We start from the raw sequence: 17,858 nt of genomic DNA on the forward strand, positions 1-17,858 counted from the left end.
AATCAGGGAAAAGTAGATTAGATGTGGCAAGTCAATAGAATATGTGTTAGTAGAATTTACCCCATTTTTCCATAGTTCCTTGAAAATAATTCCAAAGTCAGAGTAAAGATGGCATAAGAGAGCTACGGGTATTATCTGCTGGTAGCATGAATTCTCAGAGGTTACCCCGTTTTTCTAGATTTGATTCATTGAAAAAAGGAAAATCAGGAAAGGTTTGACATGACAGAGGACCCTTCTCTTAATAAGAAAGGAGGGTTGCGGTTTGTACTATCGCATACGTGGGACCGTGCGTTACGGGACGTGCTGAGTCAACTATGACGTGACACTTGCAAGACCTAGGTTGACTTAGAAGTTTCCTGATAAAGGCCGCGGGATATGACTGAAACGTCGATCGTTCATCTATAATTTTCCAGTATTTGAATTATTTTCTTTTTATAATAATAATAATAATGGGTCTATTGTTTTAAAGCAAAAGTACATGCTAAAACAAGAAAATTTGCATAAAAATAATTACAAGGCTATCAACATTACATAACATAAGACGTTACATTAGATAGCTACTCTATATTTGAAATAGAGCCTATTAAAAAAACTATTTTTAAAATGCTTGGTATTAACCCTAAGGAGTTGGCGGCTACTAGGAACTTGGAGGCGCGCTGAGCTTTCTTTCGTTTTAGGGAAAGAACGGTACAGGGTGAGCGGGCATACTGGACATCTTCTTGAATAGTGGGCGATCAACCTCTTCCAATACACTATATATGTCAATTTGGTACGAAATATATTTGCGTTTAAAGCAGTGCTGTAGAAAATTCTGGACCGTTGTTAATTCAGGTATTGAGGAGGCATATATAGGTAGACCATATGTTAGTTGAGGTAAAACAATTGATCTAAAAACGTAATCTACATCTGGTTGTTGATATCCCTCTGCGCAAACACCTTATCACATAAAGACACTTATAGAGTCCCAAAGTGTGACGTCACGTTGCCATGACAGCATTTTTTTCTGGTCTAAACAAACCAAACACACTTCAAACATGGCATCTTTATCGATATGCTCACTCGTTTCTTTCTTTTCTCGAGAGCGGAAAACCACTTCAAATCCAACCATGTCCATAGCTTTATTTATTCCGGGGGAGTCATCAAAGATGATGTCCAAGCAAGCATGAAAAATAAGGACGACAAAGTCACAGTAAATCGCCGATTTGGGATCACAACACGTGTGTTCAATTTGAAGAACTCCCAACCCCGATTTCACCTCCAATTTAATGTTTGTGTTGCGGAATATATATCGCAACTTATGTGTCTGTTTCGAATTATCTTCTTATCAGATTTATCTGGATGAAAACCTTGAAATAAAAAACACAGAATGCGAGTGTCCTCGTGGCGAGTTCAAGTGCATTCACGCGGCAGCCATGTTTATTTGTGGCATCCATAACCTTAGCAGGACGGACGTGGAATGCCAATGGAAAGGAAAGCGAAAGGCAGAAAGCGTACAGTCCGCAAGCCAGATGTTTCCAGCGCCACCGAAGAAGAAGGATTACAGCCCCTTGGTGTACGATCTTAGCCGAGAAGATCGGATGTGGCTGTACAGCGAACTAAAGCGCTATGTTAAATTAACAGGGACCTGCTAGATCTTGAGTCCCGAACGACAACCTGCTACCCCTCTCTCGATCAAGACAATTGAGGATATCATTTACTCTGAAGGTTTCCTTACGGAATCTATGAAGGAAAAACAATTAGAGTACTTGATTGAGAATGCCAGAGTTTAGGAGAGAACTATAAATGTTGTGAGCACCCTCAAAGCTGGCCAGAGAAACAGCCCTGCATGGCACCAAGCTCTTAGAGGCCGCCTGACTGCTAGTAATTTTGGCTCTGTCCTCCAGGCAAAGAGAGTTACTCCATCTCTTATCAAGGGACTACTTGGGGACTACAACTTGAGCGGAGTTAAAGCAATTGCATGAGAACAGGACAATGAGACTGAGGCCCTGAAAGCCTTCACCAACATCACAAATCTTACACCTGTACAGACTGGCCTTTGGCTACAAGAGTCTGGAGTTCTGGGTGCTTCCCCTGATGGACTTGTGGGAGACAACTCGGTGATTGAGTGTAAGTGCCCATACACACATCGAAATGTGACAATCAAGGAAGCTTGTGGGCACAAAGACTTCTACTTGGAGGAGAAGGAAGGGAGTTATACCCTGTCTACCACACATGTTTACTGGCATCAGTGTCAAGGCCAGATGTTCCTTACCAAGCGCAAATTCTGCTACTTTGTTTTGTGGACCACAAAGGACAGTGTAGTTATCAAAATTGAACGAGATGAATCTTGGGAGCACAATATTGCTATCTTGAGTGATTTTTATTTTCGTCAACTATTCCCAAAGATTACTGAGGGAGAACTTTGAAAAGTGGTGCACAGATGCTGGACATAATCAGAGTAAGGGGGGGGAGCGGGAGCTAATGTAAATAGGCAATAGCTAATGTAAAAAGGCATTTTTTGAAATTTCATACATTAATTTCTTAATATAACATTACATCTAATATAATTCTACACTGTGGACACAGGATAAAAAATCAACATTTTTCCATTTAGCATTGTAACTAAATAATGAATTACATTCTTCCTGAAAACAAGCTTCAACAATTTTTTTTGCAACCAATGGCTACTGGTAGCTGGTAACACTTATCCTGGTTACTCAACAGGGCTCAGGTGCATAAAACTTATTCCACACTTAAGTAAGCTTGCACAGCAAATGCAAAGGGATGGGGAGGGAGCCAAAACAAAATCCATGCAGACACAGGTTTTTTTCTAAGTACCTCTTAAGTGTGGCTTTTGTTTTATATACCTGGACTCGGGCTCCCAGCCTCACATGCACAAAAGTAAAACCTTTAAGCCAGCATGACTTTCACACTCAAACTACTGGATGAAAGAATTCCATACGGGTCACATGCCCCTGACCTGGATCTAGTTGAAAGGACAATTTAACAATGTCATTGGATTTCATTATAATCTATTTTCACAGAACACATAGTGGTTTGTATTAATGAAGATAAAGGAGATGAATAATATCAGAAAAATGTAAAACTGATCACATCATATTTTTGACCAAAGCTATGTCAATACCACTTGATCTGTTACAGTAGGGCTTCTAGTCAATACAAATATAATATTACAAGAAAAGTTCTATTCAGTCAAATTCAAAGTCTTTGCAGCCATCCTTGATCAATGGGTACTGCAAATTGACAAGAGCTGAGCACAGTTGGCATAGCTTGTCAGCATGGCACCTCAAAAATGCGAAAACTGTTAAGTCTTGCATTTGCACACTCTACGTGGATGCGACATCGAGCTATTGATTTTGTCGCCCTTGCCTCACTCTCTGTAAACTTTCCATTGTTGAGAAATGGTGGTATGTTCACTGAAACACCTCTTGGAACTACATCACTGATGATAAAACCTTTGTCTGTCAGAACAAGATCACCAGCACTCAAATGTTTACGAAATCCAGACTCTTTAACCATGACATTGACACTGACTGAGCCAGGAAAAAGATCATTAACATAAGTTATAACTTCATTTGGGGCAACCCCTGTAATGACTTTGAAAGAGTTCATTCCCCTGTAGGTGGAACATGTAGCATTCTGCTGGGACATGAGCTTAGGTGCAGCAATTTCAATGTCTGTACAGTCAATCACAATCTGGCAACTGCTGTACTCAGCAAAAGAGGATGGCAAACACAGCTTGTTCTTTTCTCTAGATGGCACAGTTGTCATGATGTCTTTGAACAGGAGAGAATGTAGAACATGGACAAAAGTTAGTACTGTGTTAGCTATAGTTGCAGCACTGCATGAAAACAACTTAGCTAAATGTAGATTGGTATAATTTTGTTTCAGTTTCATCAGTGATAAATATCTGGTCCTCGAGTGTGATCGCCTGAACCTTCCATCCAGCATAATAGTTTATTTCACCCTTGAATCTTGAAACATATCTCCCAACAATATCAATAACATCCTTTGTGGGTAGACCTGTCTCCATACGTATCACCTCAGGGCTGAAGTTCTTAGCAGAGTAGTGTGCACTATAGTAACTTGACATTTCCTTGTGTTTAGAGAGTTCTGTTGAAGTCATGTCAAGCTCTATTGACAGCAGAGCTTCTTTAGAACCTGTCTTTTCCTGTTCTGAGCATTCAGTGGAACATGGTTCAGAGTTCTCTTTGATCTCCTCGAGCACAGATGCTACGGTTGGTAATTTTGTGGGCTCAGCAGACACTTTCCGTTTTTTCTTGGGGATAGGTGTACAGGGAGGTGTTGGTCCTGTACCTGGGCAGCAAGTCTAAACTATCAAACAGCTTGTGCCTGTTTCTGTCGCTGATGGTTGGCATATTTTCTTTTCGCCCATCTTTAAAGTGACAACTGCAAAGTCGCGAATGTTTGCTGGGCTTTCTGTCTCCTCTCCCATAACAGAAAAAGACAGAAGCAGTTACTGTACTTGCGCTTAAAAAACCCAAAGTTTAGTTGGTCACATACTTAACCTTGTAGTCTGAGACGTGAATGCGAAGCGAGTATTTCTCTGAGCTTGTTACTTAATACTAGTTAGTGTAAAAGCTTTGATACTCACATTTATCATATGGTTTTTTAGTGACTAAATAATCTTAGATCAAGACTAAAGACAAGGAAAGGCAAAGCCGCGAGAAAACAAATAAGACAAGAAACAAAAATAGCTAATCGTGAATCAGTTTGAGATAAAAAACCAGCTATTTCTAATCGCTGGTGCAGCATCGAAATGTATATTTTTCGAAAAATACTCACCTTACAAATGATATCCACTTATCATAGAGTGTTTTATGCTTTTTTTGGTCTGGAAACGAAAAGAATCGGCAGCAGTGGCTTTCAGATGTGGGATTGCAATCTGGATGAAAACACTAGCCCATCGCAAAACCTCGTCTCCGTGGCGTTTTGACTCAAGTTATTGCTCACCAGGTGCTTTCGTCCGCTTATTATACTCTTCAATAGTAAGGCCAAAGGCTATCTTGACTCACTTTATCTTATTTCTGTTATTGGAGGATAAAATGCGCTATTGTAGCTCTTGAAGTGCTCGAGGTCAACGACGTGTCAAGCTAGAGACGCCATTTTGGTTTTTTTAGACCATAGAATTCCGGTGCTATGGAAATGTGACGTAAGCACTTTAGGACTCTATTGGCCTCCTTCAGCTAACCCTTTATTTGCTCATTAAACCTGTGATTACTACGTAAAGTAACCCCTAACACTTTTAGACAAGAAACTTGCGTTATATTGTTCACGGGTGTATATCACGAGCGACCTTCTTACAAAGTATTAATTCATTAATTTTTTTGGGATTGCATGCCATGGCATTATCTTGGGTTCAACTGAAAAACTGATTGACAACCTCTTAAGAAAAATCTATTTCATTTTTAGATATTTTGACTAGTAAGGCAGTGTCGTCCACATATTAAACTATGCTGTTAAGGTCACTATTGCTGCCTTCTCCATTGCTAAAATACTGTAATCGCCATCAAGACCCCGCATAGGCTCTTTAAGGTTCAGAAAATCCACACCGAACTTCACAAACCTGTTTTAACCAAGTCATGTCTTCTGCCAAATCAAGGTAAACAATTTGAACATAGTAGGTCCTTTCCTGGAACACCCATTCCATTGTTCATTGCACAAAGTCCACAGAATGAGCTGTACCCTTGAACTTGCAAACACTCCTGACTGCCGTTGTTGCTACTTAGGCGCACTTGGCTCTGTACGTCTTTATTTGCATGCTTGTCAATAATCTTTAAAAAGTACCTCAAGTTACTTCTCTCTGTGGCATTAACTTGGAGAGATTTATGGCTGCAAGAAAACCCTTCAAAGGCATTACAAACTTAGCCAGTCCACTACAACAAGGATCAATCTTCTCTAGTTGTTGGTGGCACTTGTCCTTCTACTCAGCTAGCCTCCATTGTATTCCTTGAATGCTTCCTGGCATGAACGGCAATGATGATGTGGATGGCTCAGCAAGGGTGAATTCATGGGTTTTCAGACTTCCTTGGGGTGTACTGCACTGTTCAATCCAACATCAATCGTTACATCATTTGTATGGTCAAGCAGATCCTTCCTATTTAACACTGACTCATTAACACTGACTTGGGTGCTGGGTCTTTTGATACTATCTTTATCGTGGTATGAAGTCCTAGTCTCAGTTGTGTGGCTGGCTACTTAACAGAGGGGTTTCCTTTGAAGCTGTCTGGGGTGTTTTCATTATACTATCATAAAATGGTACAATGCAACCATTCATTGTTACACAGAGCCCACAGTTAACAGTTATCTGAAACACAAGATTCTGGCAGCAAGGATGAAAGCATGGAGTTTGTTTTAGTTCTCCAACACACGAAAAGCAGTCAGAGTGTTCCTCATAATTCGTGAGATGACTCAGAATTGAACTTCCCAGGTTTTTTACCCTCTGTCTCTCTCCCAAGAGACTGTACCATAGAGAAAGTACTGAAAACCGGAAACCTGTAAAGTTTGAAGGCCCGTTATAAACTTCTGGTGAAACACAGTATCTTCTTCCTCTGTGTCAGAAGACGAAGATACCATGGCAAGGAGCCCATAATCCAGAACCTGACAATAACTCTTCAGCAGGTCATCAATACTGCTATGGTGAACCACTGTTCTCAACCTTAGACTTCAATTATACATCTCCTTATGCACAGTTACGCCAAACTCTGAAATGAAATTGTGCATATTCAGCAAAGATAACTTGGAGGGTGTTTCATGAATGGGAAGTTCACACTGCTTTTCCTTGAAAAAAACCATCTGACCACCAAAAGTGGATTTAACTACTAATTGCTCATCTCCACCTTGAACATTCCTCCAGGACGCACATCTCTGATGACCCCCAAAACATTCAAGGGCTGAAAGGGATCCGGCTTTGAAAAATACAGCCCTTCTGACCATGGATTTTGGAGGAGAACTTTGTCTCCCACCTTAGTTTTCCTGCTCTTTGGTCCTCTTAAGAGCTCATTTGTGGTTCCTTTATAAATGGTGTGTTCTGTTGCTTCAAGGACATCCACCATCTTAGATTTTTATTCTTCACTCAAGTTGAAGAGATATTTTGTGATGCTCTCTGCCTGGAATTCTGCCTCTGATTCCACTGATTGAAGTGGGATATTGTCGTGACTGTGAGAAGGTGGAGAATGTGAATTTCCTTGCACTATATTCTTAACAGCTGCTGACAGCTGCTTAGCTGAAACACTCAACGAGAACAATAATATGGTCTCAGACGAAATTTGCAGGATGGCCTCTGTTATCTCGTCTAATATAGATTTATTCATGAAAGTGCTCTCCCCATGTCTCTCAACCTCAATGAAATCTTCTGATGAAAATTCATAATCCTCGAGGCAACCATCTTCAATACTTTCTGTCCACATACTATCTTCTGGGATGATGTAGTTCACCAAGCAGGAAGGCTCACGGTTCTTATATATTTGAAAAGGTATATCATTAATTGTGCTGTGCTACTTGCAATTTAAAAGGTCTGCAATAGCAGAGAGTAGTAAAGGCCAGACATTGGCCTGAAGATCTCTAGGCAACTGTTGGAAAAACCTTCCAAGCAGCCTTTTGACCTGCTTGTTGAGATTTTACTATCTGGCCTTGAGACTGTGGGTGGTGTTGCCTACCATGAACCATGAAAACTTCAAATTCTTTGCAAAGTCTTTGCACTACCTCTCCAATGAATTTACCGTCATTAGTAAGTAAGTAAAACCTTTACTCAGACACGATAAGTATTGAAGCTGTGCAGCTTGTGGGGTCGTGTATAAAATAAAAAGATACATAAAGAATAGTTGTAATATAGCATAAAATATATCTGACTGAAAAAAAAAAAAAAACAGGTGACCCCTCCTTGATGAACAAGGCCGTCAGAATGGCATACACTTCTTCAGCAGACTTTGTTTTTAATCGGAACAGCTAGCAAAACTTCAAGAAACAGCACTTGACTGTTAGAACGTGGTGGTAGCTTAAACGATAATTCTGCCTAAAACTACGGTGCTTCTTTGGGGCCATGTCAAGAAGGTCACACTGCAGTCTGGAATGGGGTCGAAAAGATCTACTTGGGGACAGGGGGACGGAAGCTCTCGCATTGGCAAGGGGTTGTTAATCTGACCTGTTGAGCATTGAGTCAAGAAGGCCCTAATAAGGTTGAAAATACCCTTAAATACATATTCTTGATTGAATAGCCTACTCAAGGCATTCACCCCTCCAGGGAGGCAAGTATCCTCTCCAAGGACACCTTTAATGTTGTGTAAACTGCTTAATACACCATCTACAGCCTCTCTGTAGAGAAGTTGCTTTGTAGTCTTAAGTTCCCCTTGAACATAACTGTTGAGTAAAACAACAGGAATGCCATTCTTGTCACGGACAATCTTACCTTCTTGGTCCAGTTTTAGTGTGTAGACTGGTCTTTTCAGGCTGTGTCGTTCAAAAAACTGTCTTTTATACTGATTAAAGAATGCATTTAAGTTTCCATTCTTCTCTGAAGATGAAGAAAGATGAAGATGGGAAAGATGTATATCCTGGAGTACAATACAAAACTGTATCTCCCAGTTTTTCATAAACAGTTTTCTGGCATCCATTGAAGCTACAATCTGCTAAGTAAAATATAGTACTTGTGAATAAGTAATAACTATGTAGTATTGCTACCTTTAACATACATTTATTGATTAAACCTTTACACCCTAACATCAGTATGCATATTCTCCATACTGTTCTCTATACATTTCCTGAAGCCCCAACAAGGAGAATTAGTTTAAAAATCAAGAACTTTATAAGGTGTTGGTCATTTCCTTGATTCTCATAACCTCAATGTTTGATTTAGGGGTGATATTGTAAGGAGAAATTAGAAGCTGGTCACTCATAGGGGGTTAAAGGGTTGAGATTTCTCCTTTCCATAACTGGTAAAACAGATCCTATTTATGGTTCAGAGAGGACCTTTCTACAAGTAACTGGAATTGAGGCAATGGGAGATATTATTCTATCCTCAGTGTACTGTAGCACGAAAATAGTTAAAAGTTTCCTGTTTCTGAATTTCCGCAATGGATAACTGTTATATTCCAGTACTGTTATTTTCCAGCCCCTCTCAGCTGTTCTCAATTTCTTAGCAGGAGTTAACTGTTATATTTCAGCACTGTTAATTTCCAACCCCACACAGCTGTTCTCAGTTTCTCAGCAGGATTTGCTGTTGCATTCCAGCACTGTGAATTTCCAGCCACACACAGCTGTTCTGAGATTACCTGTAAGGAACTTACTTTTATTTTCAGTTGCATACTATTCTTCCCACATTTCATAATAAATTAACCTATATTTAGTGGACACTTCTATATCACAGACACTGAGGAAGGTTCTCAGGTTCTTACTTTTCCAAATATAAAAGTAATAGCTTTCACTGCAATTGAAAGTGATTCAATTCTTGAAATACAGTTAACTTCTCCACTAATCACACAACACCTGTGCAAAGCATGTCAATTATAAATAACAAATATAGAGAGTTGCAAATTACTTTCAATACTTTATAGTGGAAGCAATATGTTCTTTACCACCGTTTTTCTGTGTTTTCTTTACATTTACAGACTCAAGTGGCTGTAATGAAAAAGAAATTTAAACAATTTTACCTTACTTCTTAAAGCAAGGAATCACAAGACGAAACAACAAATGTAGAAACTGAGACATGCGTAGGCTAAAACTCTGATTCATAATTAAAAAGCTACCCCCTGCAAAAACAAATATACCACTGTCTTTGATACCATTCTGTTCCTCTCCAATTTTTTTTCCCACTCTTCTTTGCTTTTAATTTGTAAACATATATCATGCTTCTTCTCAATGGGAAGAGTTTCCAAGAAAACCGAAATAACCGGAAAGAGTATTGGCAAGAAAGATAACCCAATGAGCTCTGGTATTGAATTAGAGCTTAGAGCATTTAATTGACCTGAATGACTGCTACACCTCATTCTTTTTTCCCAGGTCTATGTGAGCACAGAATGCAATACCTCACCAAACATCTGCTAGGATGACTCACTTAAAAGTGTCCAACATTATTATCTCTTGCTGAGATAGCACACTTCACTCATGGGGGTTTTGGTAAGATTGTGGAAAGGAGGGACAACATTTGTGACCTTCATTTGTGACCCTCCACGGGAATTTGGGCAAAACGGTGAACGTAGGGGTATGCTAAAATGACACACCAAACAGTAGGTAGTGAGTCAAATGACATGCGAGTCTGCCAGCAGTGTGTCAAATGGCACGCCCAATTAAAATTTTGCTTTTGTTTTTATCGTACGCTGAAAACAAAACCGCGTCTTCAGTCGAACAAAGAAGGGTGCCAAGCTCATAAAAACAAAGAAACCGTGCAAAATGACACGGTAGCGAGCAAAATTGCACACTGACGACTGAAATGGCACACTAGAGACTGAAATGGCACACTAGAGACTGAAATGGCACACTGACGACTGAAATGGCACACTAACGAGTGAAAGGGCACACTAGCTTACCGTGCTTAAGTCCTTGCAAAATGCTGTTGCAAACTAGTGACAGAGTCATGCGTCTTCATTCTGCAACGATTTTCATCTTTCATCCAATATCGCAGAGGTCAGTAGTTCGAATCCCGTACAGGCCTGAATTTTTTTCAGGTCTGATTTTCACTATTGCTTAAATAGTGCTTTACTGCGAAGGATCGTGCACATATACGTAAATAATGATATAGTTTATTTCTGACCACTTGCAGCCTGAGGCTGAATTACTGGTACAGTATATACATAATAGATATGAATATAATACAAACAATACATTACACAGGCTGATACTTAACGGTAAGGAAATTTTTAAAACGCTCAGGTTTTACGAGCAGGCGGTGAGATTTGCCTGAACGCAGACACATTTGCGTTATGCTGCGAAGTACTCACTCATGAATATGGGGGTACAAGTGGTGGCCTGGGTGAATTTTACGGATTAACTGCTTGCATGCATCTAGGCGGCGGACTGAATAGTGACCTTTTCATGCACGGGTTCTTATGAAAGGTCAGGCCATATAATAGAGAGAGCCCTTTTCTGGACATCTTCCAGTGCGTTATCCAGGTACTTTGGCAAGTCAGCGAACACAGCTAACGCATACTCCAATATAGATCTTATAAGCGCGCAGTATATGGTAACGATGTCTACAGGAGGTACGCCACTCTTACGCAGCTGCCTTAACGCAAAAAGTGTACGATTGGCCCTCTTCACCAACCAGTCAATTTGCACAGACCTCGTGAGATCATCCGAAACATGTACGCCTAGCAACTTAAACAACGAAACTTGCTCTACAAGGGATCTACCAACCATGATTGGCATGGGGACACAACTATTATAGTGAGGAAAGTCAACCACGAGAACTTTACATTTAAGCGGATTGAGGCACATGTTGTTCTGAAATGCATAAGAATTGATATCATTTAGGATGTAATTCAACACAGAAGGTGAATTTCTTGGAATGATCTCGATGACAGTGAGGTCATCCACGTATTTAGCACGAGCAACCCAAGCTCTCACAAGATCATTTACCATTACCACAAAAAGTAGAGGGCCAAGCTTCGTACCCCGAGGGATGCCACCCCGTAACGGGCTCGCAGAAGAAGAATTGGTACCAATACGTGTTACCTGGGATTGCTCGTGCAGAAAAGAAGATATGAACCTCGAATTTAGATAGCCTGCTCAACAATATTACAGGGTCTATTAGGTCGAACCCCTTCTTAAAACTTGCGAAAAAGAACCTGATTGAACAAGTACCCTTGTCTAAAGCTTCTAAGGTAAGGTGCATCAGATGAATTATTGCCTGTTCTGTTGACTTCCGTGATACCGCGAACTGTTTAATATCAAGATCTTTTAAAACTGTAGGGAGAACACATGTTAGTGTAAATCTTTGAAAAACCTTAGCAATCTGACACATGAGTGAAACCAGGCGTATATTGTCCTCAATAGACTTGGGTGGGGTCTGCTTAGGGATGGAATAAACGATGGGATGAGACCATCTTTGAGGTTGGCATTATAAACGTCAGCAACCACGGGAGCTAACTCAAACGCAAAGACCTTAAGAATTACATCGGCAAGTCGTCTGGTCCACTAGCTTTCTTGATCTTGGTCGAGGTGAGTGCTTTGTAGGCTGCGCGCTCAGACACGTACATCTCATCAGGAATCTCAGTAACAGTTATATTAGCAATATCCGACGAAGTGATGAGCGTGGAGGATGATGTAAGATCACCAAAAAAGGAGTTCATCTTCTCCACCAAAACATCAACAGAATCGATTGATGTTCCATCGATCAGCTGGTTGTACCGCTGTCCCTCTTTGCTAGATATCCTAGACATGGAATTTCACCAATTTCCACCACTGTCTTATATTGGTGTCTTTCAAGCTCTTAACCTCCGCATTGTAAAATGCTTTCTTCGATCGCGATATAATTCGAAGGACGTTATTGCGCCAGCATTTAAACAGGAGCGAGTCCTCAAAACAAGACCTCTTTCACAAAGATTTTCAAATGCCGTCTCAGTTCATATATTTCCTTAACTCCCTCCACAACGAGCTCGTGGATCCTCTTGATGATTTTCTCATCAAGGGGTCGAGATATTCCAGTGACCTGTAGAAATAAAAAACTCAAACTGTTAAAATGCTCGCTATATCCAGCGAGAACGCCCTAGTAATGCAGACCTGGAGGCCATGAAAAAAAAGATAAACAACCTAGAAACCTCTCAAAAGTTCCTTGCTGAGAGGTATGACACTCTTTTAGATGGTTTTCAGGAGCAAAAGAAACAACAAGGACTCAAACGATCGGATAGATGACCTAGAAATAGAAATTGGATATGCAAGAAATGACATCTATGACATTCAGTTCCGCCTCAATGCGAACGAGCAATACAGCCGACGTGACACTTTGGAAATACAAGGGATTCCTGATATCGCTGATGATAATCCCACTCAGCTAGTAATTGAGACAGCGAGGTTAACTGATGTTGAACTAGAGCCGAATGACATTTCAATTGCTCATCGCCTACTGTTAAAGAATGGACAAAGTCAATGCAAGATTATCGTTAAATTTACACGACGAACGAAGAGGGATGAAGTCTTCAATGCCTGTAAGAAGCTGAAGTCCAAACGAACTAAAGTCAACAAACATGCTCCAATGAAGTTAGCTTCCCGGGCTAAGCAGAAGCAAATGAATAAGCCTTGGATTACTAAAGATATTCTAAAATTCATCAAGTTTAAACAGAAGATGTATCGATCTCATTTGCTTCGCTGTGACATTGAAAAAGTTTCAAGAATGACCCCAATCTTTAAAAACGGAAGTGCCTGTGACCCTGGCAATTATAGGCTGAAAGTTTCTAAAGAAACTGTGGTGCTGCATCGCTGGGGGTAAAAAGATAATTGATTATATCAACGAAGTTGTAAATTGGCCACCGTAAGGAAAAAAAAAGCAGACGTTTCGAGCGTTAGCCCTTCGTCAGAGCAAATGGAGGAATTGTGGCTTGTATGTGGTTTTATATGCAGAAAGCGGTGCTATGCCATTGGTGGGAACATGACAACGAGAAAAACACGAATAAATTAGTGGAATGAAAAGCATTCGTTGGTGCCGATTTGAAAGATTAACTTTTGTTCAAGAGTTTTGCCTTTCTGTGTTGCCTAAATTTAAGGAAAGACCACCGACTTTCTGCAATTTGGAATCGTATGTGGATGACTCAAAAATATTCATGTCATTTCCGCTCGTTGAGCTTGATGCTGCTATTGAAAAGCTCGAACAAGATCTTTTCAGTGTAGCCCAATGGTGTTGTGAAAACTATCTACTTATCAACCCCGATAAAACCAAACTCCTTTTCCTTGGCACTGGACAGATTTTAAGTAGGTTACCGGAAGATCCTAGTGTGGTATTCTTGGGTAAAACACTGAAGCCAGTAGACTCTGCCAAGAACTTGGGAGTCTTCCTTGACCCCCATCTTACCTACGATCACCACACTTCACGTGTAGTGTCATCTTGTTTCGCAAAGCTTTGTCAAATTAATAGAGTCAAAAGGAGCTTTGACAAAAAAACACTAGAGCTGTTAATAATGTCGTTAGTTTTTAGTAAGATGCTTTATTGCTCATCTGTATGGTCAAATACCACACTCCAGAATATAAACAGATTACAATCTACGTATGATGCACAATCCTTCGCAGTAGATAGCGCTATTTATGCAATAGCGAAAATCAGACCTGAAAAAAATCAGGCCTGTACGGGATTCGAACCACTGACCTCTGCGATACTAGTGCAGCGCTCTACCAATTGAGCTAACAAGCCAACTGGGAGCAGGCCGTTAAGTTGATTCGTAATAAACCCGTGATGATAAATCAGATACAATGAATATATAAAGTTCATATATTTTGAACTGCGGTATTAAATACGTATGATGCACGATCCTTCGCAGTAGATAGCGCTATTTATGCAATAGCGAAAATCAGGCCTCTACGGGATTCGAACCACTGACCTGTGGTTCGAATTGAGCTGTCAAGATGGCTTGGTAGCTCAATTGGTAGAACGCTGCACTAGAGCTGCGACATCTAGTGATTGAGTGGTTGCAGAATTTCTTTAACAACTTGTGACTGAGTGATCGTAGAATTTCTGCGACTTCCAGTGACTGAGTGATCGCAGAATTTCTGCGACATCCATTGCTTGAGTGATCGCAGAATTTTTGGGACAAATGATGACTCATTGATCACAGGATTTCTGCGACATCCAGTGTTGGAGATTACCTCTGCATCTTTCCATGGTTGACTCTTAACACATAGTTTTTTACGGACATGCTCAATCTTGTAGGGGAAAATAGGATTTTTTAATCTTTTTATGAATTTCTCCGCAAAATTTGATTAATTTTGGTAGTTTTCCTAAACATGCAGAGGAAAACTATTGATTTATCCAAAAATAGGCTATTTTGGAAGACACAAAATAGTTTGGAAACCGTTCTTATTGGGGATAGTGCATATCCCCTCAGCCCCTGGATAATGAAACCGTACCGAGGAGGTACTAGAGATCGTGATAACATCAAATTCAACAAGGAACTTTGCTCTGCGTAAGGAAAAGTCGAATGTGCATTCGGTTTGATTGAAGTAGATGGAGAATGTTACAGAAAAGATTTGACAGTACAATAGACTTTGTAGTAAAAAAGGCTGTAGCTTGTGCAGTTCTGCATAACCTTTGCATACGACTGGGTGACAACTGGGGAAGAAGAGGATTATGATGACGACAACCCCTGCCCCCCGATCGCAGGGCCAAATGTTATTTGTGATGCAGATAACATGAGAGAAATCCTAAAGAGTACATTCGATAATTTTTTGATTCAATGAAGCACACTTTCATATTATATTGTCATTTGTTGATACTGTTTATTTGTTTCATTTTCTTGAATTTTCACTCACAACCTAAGTGGCAACGCCAAAATCTAACACTATAATTTTCTCATGAAATTTTTGTGGTTCTCAGTAAAACTGTATTCATTAACATTTTGGCCATGTGGTAAAAGATGAAAAATTAAAATTTTATACTTCCTCAGACTACTTTCCAACAGATGCAATCGGAAAGACGCTGTGGAAACGGAAACTGAATAAACACAAGATTATTTTTTAATGAACTTTATTCAACACACATCGGTTACAAATGGTACTACTTACAAAAATACTACAAATAGAAACGCACTTAAGGTACACTATTTACAAAAGGAATGGTTACTTACGTTTACCCTACCAACGGGAGAATTTCCATTACTTACCTCAAAAATTTAAAAGTTGCCACCAAATTTAGAAAAGTTGCTCACTTTTGAGAGTCATTTTTAACTCGTGAATTGCATGCATGCACCAGAGCGAGTTGTACATGTGATGTGAAGATTGGCACTTGCTCGCTCGATTGGTCAATTCTTGTAAACTGTTTTTCGATTTTAGGCTTTTGAGAGCATTTGATAGTGTTTTGTGAGTAATAAACAAACGAAATGGCGACCTTTGTTGCAAAGAATAGTGTTGGGGTGTGAAAGAAGCCAATGATAATCTTAAAAGAGATTAAATTTATACGTTTTTCATCCGTGAATTAACGTTTGCCCAATCTCCGAATACACTTTTGTCTCTTGCAGCGTATATTTCATTTATGGCGTCAATGCTTCTATTTTTGAAAGTATATTATGCAGGAAAATGATTATTGTGTCTGAAAAATAAAAAAAGAAAACAAAGAAAGGAAATTAAGCAAAACGAAAAATTTACTTTCGCACTGTGGATTTGATCCAACCACTCCTTCGTAACAGGGAAGGTAACTATGATTGTGGCAGGGCTATCTTTAAAACAGGGAACGGAGAATGGGGAATGGAAAGTCTTTAAAACGAGGAATCTTTAAAAGTGGGAATCTTTAAAAGCGGGAATCTTTCTTTAAAAGCCAGAATATTTAAAATGAGGAATCTTTAGAAGCGTGAAATGAAATCGACTAAATGAATGAGTGGTCTGGAGAAGTTGATCGTTTTTTCAATTTTACGCAAGTTAATCCATCAAAATTCATGACTGTTGACACAGGTAAAAAACTACGCTATAATGGAAGGGCACTAGGCACATGTATTCAGTTCTCAACATGATTAAATTGCTAAAGTAATCCCAGCATCAGAATCTTTATTTTTGATCAACATGTTTCGTTGCGGCATTCCCTTTCTAATAACAAAGCGTAATGAACAGGTCAATTTTTTGGTGCTTGTTCACGCGTGAAATATTCAACTTTGTCTGGACAAACTGTCTCGCTTCTTCATTTACAGTCATGGTAAATCCGTAATGTCAAGGACTGACTCTAATTTGAACGCGTGAGAAGGCTATACAAACGACATTGAACAGGATTTGGCGGAAAATAAGGCTCGATTTAAGGCAGTATATACGTGCAGAAACATAAACACGGTAATGTATGGCGCGTATTTACGGACAAAAATAAATATCGACATTCGTTGTTCGAAGCTTCATTATTGGTCCAGTGTAGGACCCAGATCGACATTCTGCATTCATACGGAAACGTTTAACATTCAAGCGAACATTCAATATTCAAGACAACTTTTTGTTCACGCTAACATCCATTACTCGAACCGAACTCCTACAAGCGCTCCAGGCGATGATTATCAATTCGACTTCCATGTCGACATTCATCATTCACAAAAGACTGGGACCCAACGGTCCCTGTTGTTTGGGTGAGGGAGTGGTGACCAAGTCGTTGATTTTCTCAAAGATGGAGGCCGATGCCAGGGAGGTGTTTACGGGACGAAAAGTTGGTTTTCGTAGGATGTGACAAGTAAAGTACAAGTCCTGAGTAGTCTACAATAGTAGAATTCTACTATAATTCCTGTTTGATCATTTTGCACATGGTTAAAGTTGCTGAAAAAACTTTGGTTGTGGCTTAATTTCTCGGAAGGTGAAAACCACAAAGTGGTTCATAGTCATTTCCAAAGACACACATGTCCATGGGTGGATAGCAATAAGCGAATCACAATAACTTGCTGTTTCATCCATTTCAGAGCAGTTATTGATTTTCAATATTATAAATTGACTTTTAAGGCGCTGCATTTGTTTGGTTGACAAGTTTGGAATATCAGTAACCATGTTAATTTAAATTCATAGACTTGATAAAACTTTTATACCAGAGGACGTCTGCATGAAAAATATTAGTTTTTTCCCAAATTTTGTCAAACAAGAAAATTTATGACTGTTTGGAATTTAGAGAAATTGATTTTTATCGTTACATTTTCCCAGAAAGAATGCGCTACTTAATCTGCCAATACTCCTTGTGATAC

The 17,858-nt window shown here is 39.7% G+C and overlaps 2 pseudogenes across 1 annotated transcript; one reads left to right on the forward strand and one right to left on the reverse strand.

The window, feature by feature from the left end:
* The first annotated feature begins 1,034 nt into the window (after positions 1-1,034).
* Positions 1,035-2,531, forward strand: LOC111342568 (uncharacterized; annotated as a pseudogene).
* A 2,941-nt stretch (positions 2,532-5,472) lies between these two features.
* LOC148735196 (uncharacterized) lies at positions 5,473-11,595 on the reverse strand (annotated as a pseudogene). Its single transcript, XR_015998601.1, has 4 exons — positions 11,371-11,595; positions 9,594-9,636; positions 7,891-8,645; positions 5,473-7,770 (listed from the first exon to the last, which is right to left on the reverse strand). The product of XR_015998601.1 is annotated as an uncharacterized LOC148735196 (transcript).
* Between the last annotated feature and the right edge of the window lie 6,263 nt (positions 11,596-17,858).

The sequence above is a fragment of the Stylophora pistillata genome, chromosome 3 (assembly GCF_964205215.1).
Source record: "Stylophora pistillata chromosome 3, jaStyPist1.2, whole genome shotgun sequence".
In the NCBI taxonomy this organism is placed as follows: domain Eukaryota; kingdom Metazoa; phylum Cnidaria; class Anthozoa; order Scleractinia; family Pocilloporidae; genus Stylophora; species Stylophora pistillata.